Source organism: Helianthus annuus, chromosome 8 (assembly GCF_002127325.2).
Source record: "Helianthus annuus cultivar XRQ/B chromosome 8, HanXRQr2.0-SUNRISE, whole genome shotgun sequence".
Taxonomy (NCBI): Eukaryota; Viridiplantae; Streptophyta; class Magnoliopsida; order Asterales; family Asteraceae; genus Helianthus; species Helianthus annuus.
The window spans coordinates 10788229-10791177 of record NC_035440.2 but is presented as its reverse complement, the minus strand read 5'-3'; the positions used below and the strand labels follow the sequence as shown (position 1 = coordinate 10791177).

At 31.8% G+C, this 2949-nt stretch overlaps 1 long non-coding RNA gene across 1 annotated transcript; it reads left to right on the top strand.

Annotated features, from left to right (window-relative positions):
• The first annotated feature begins 310 nt into the window (after positions 1 to 310).
• Positions 311 to 1144, top strand: LOC110872033. The gene is made up of 2 exons (XR_002554065.2): positions 311 to 574; positions 643 to 1144. It is a non-coding gene; the product is annotated as an uncharacterized LOC110872033 (long non-coding RNA).
• Positions 1145 to 2949: the final 1805 nt, after the last annotated feature.

Below are 2949 nucleotides of genomic sequence, written 5' to 3'. Positions count from 1 at the left end.
CTTAAATGGTGCATTAGTTGTATAAAAAATAAAAAATAATATAAAAAAGTCACTTTTGGGGGTTTTTTTTTTTTTTTTGTTTTTTTGTATAGAGCAATATGCTTTATACTAAGAAAAGATACCAAGTTTTGTATGCTTGTATCTTTTGCCTGTGACCATCTCGTGAACCCTCTTACACATTCATATTACCACACCTAAACCTCTGGTTGTTTGCTATTTCCAATCCAATATGCATTTCTTACTTGTACCGTACAAACTATAATATTATGTCAAAGAGTTGCTTCCAGTCCAGATCTAGTCCCTTGTCAATGAAAAGACCCAAAGTAATAAAAATAATCATCCAACTCTGTCAATAAAATGACAACTCAAAACTACACACACATCACCCTTAAAAACCATCATCCCACATCAGCAGTCATGTACTCCTCCTTTCTCTGTTTCTCACACTAACAATAATCATCACTCCACCGCCTCCCCCTTTCTCTCCACCGCTTTCTACGATCACGTTTCCGGCGATTTAAGCGCCGCTCGTTTGGTTCCGTTGAACCGGCTTCTGTTTCCGATCACTTTTCAGGTCAGTTTCCGGTTCTGTTCGAAACGAAACGGAAGTGATGTTGAGATGTTTTGTTGATTTTTTGCTAGAAACTCGGCTCCGACCACCTATTCATGTCGTTTAGGGTGAAAAAAGGCAAAAAAACAACAACCTGCAGGTCGAACCAGCCGAATTTTTGACATTTGCTGAAAATAGCCAAACCGGCAAACCGGATCGGCGGAGGGACCGAACCCCGGCGGCGGCGATGGTGGGTCTATGGTACTAACGGTTCTGAAGGTTTCAATATCATGGTCATGAGCGGTTTTGTAACATCTCATCAAATCGATGACTATTTGGAGTCTACTTTGTTTGTCTCTTCATCTCTCTCTATCTCTCATAGATCCGCAGCTGTTGTGTGTGACTGGTGTAATTGTTTGGTGATATACCATGTTTGCCTCTCTGTCAGAAATTGTTACCGGTGACGAAGATATCAAAGGACAAAAATGTAATTTGAGTGGGGCTGTCGGTGGCAAAGGCCACCGACTTTGTAATTTAAGATAGATTGTAATATCAAAATAATAATATAAATGTCAATTAATTTATGTTAAATTACATATAGGGTATGTTTGGCAAAAGTAACTGGTGGCTGGTGGCAGAAAGCTGATAGCTATTAGCTATATCCTTTTAGATATATTTGGGGTTTGGCATAATAGCTGAAACTTTTAATAAAATGTATAACATGACCAAAATAGACATAACTTAAAATTTATAAAGCTTGTGCATTAAAAAGTTTATTATCTTTAGAGGTTAAAATAGTCATTTTTTCTCTAAAAGCTTGTAGCTACATCTAAACGCTACTAGTAAGAGCGTTTAACCAAAAGCTTCAAGCTCCTAACCTAAAAGCTTCAAACTCATTCAACCAAACAAGATTTTTTATTGAGTATGAGCTTTTTCTTAAAAAATTAAAGCTAGAAGCTCCTAAAACTCTAAAAACTCATAAAAGCTCCATGCCAAACATATCTATAGCTGGATTAAATATGGACTAACTGGGAGTTGCTGTGTGCGGAGCATGGGCTTGAAGTTGCTGGTGCATATGGGCTTGATGGTGAGCACATATATTATAAGTTTATAACAAGAGTTATAACAACCTGTTCCAAGGGGTTGTTACAACGCTCCTCGGATTTTCAACTTTTTGTTTTAAAGAGTTGGTTAATATAATTTTTATAATCTAGGCTTTTTTTTTTTTTTTTTTTTTTTTTTTTTGTCAAATCATTGATTATAAAGATTTCTGTCAAGTTTTACACTAAAAGAATTGTTTAGTTGGTTTTAGTACAGTACGTGACTAATTATTTTCCAAGTTATCATGTAGAATTTATCTTGATCTCCTCCTTTGAAATTATATATAGCATCATGATATTCAACCAAATAGATATTCGAATACATAATTATATAGCACAACGTTGAACCTATTTTATTCCATCAAAGTATTTTATTCCATCAAATAGATTTTGCATAAATCAACATTATAAGGAAAGATTAATTTTATCACGATTTTAATTTAGTGGGGCCATGACATCCTACATATGCCTTTCATTCAGTTATTATTCTAGTTATAGAAGTTGAAGTTTGAAAGTACATGGTTTAGATAACAGTTAACTCATTGTTTGTGAGTTTTTTCTTTTTTTTTTCAAACTAGTGTATATGCAAAAACTATTTATCTATTTGGGTACTTTTCTATATCTCTTTAATTTTTTACCTAATTTATATATTTCTTTTTATTTTTCTACCCAAAGTAAAATTAGATTATTCACAGAATTAGAATCAGCAAAAATATGAGTAATTATGTTTTGTAAAAAAATAAAAAATTCTGCAAATATTCAAAAAAAATCTGCAAAAAAATCTACAAAACAATCTGCAAAAATATATTAAAAAAATCTACAATAATTCTGCAAAGTTAAAAAAAATCTGCAAAAAATATTATAAAAAAAAACCATATAATCTACACTAGTTTGGGAAAAAAACTCCATTTCTTTTTCCGTTTTTTTTTTCTTTTTATAACCTGAAATTGTCTAGGCCCCGTTTAAACTAAGCTTATAAAAAATAAAACAATAAATTCACAAATTTACTCCCCTAAGTTATATCGATTAAGTGATAGTAATCTGGTGGAAAGTTTGATATTTCAAACAAGTTTATTTAAACTCAAGCAATTTATAAAATAAAGTTACAAATTTCGAATTTCTTGAAATTTGAGTTTTGAGAAAAGATCCTAAGTATTTTAATTATTTCAATTTTATTAATAGTGATTATTTCTCCAATATTCTGTACGTATAAGTAGTTTGGTTTTTTTTATAGATATTAACCCCAAACGAACTAAACAATGTGGACCATCAAATCCACCAACTATTACCCTATAGATT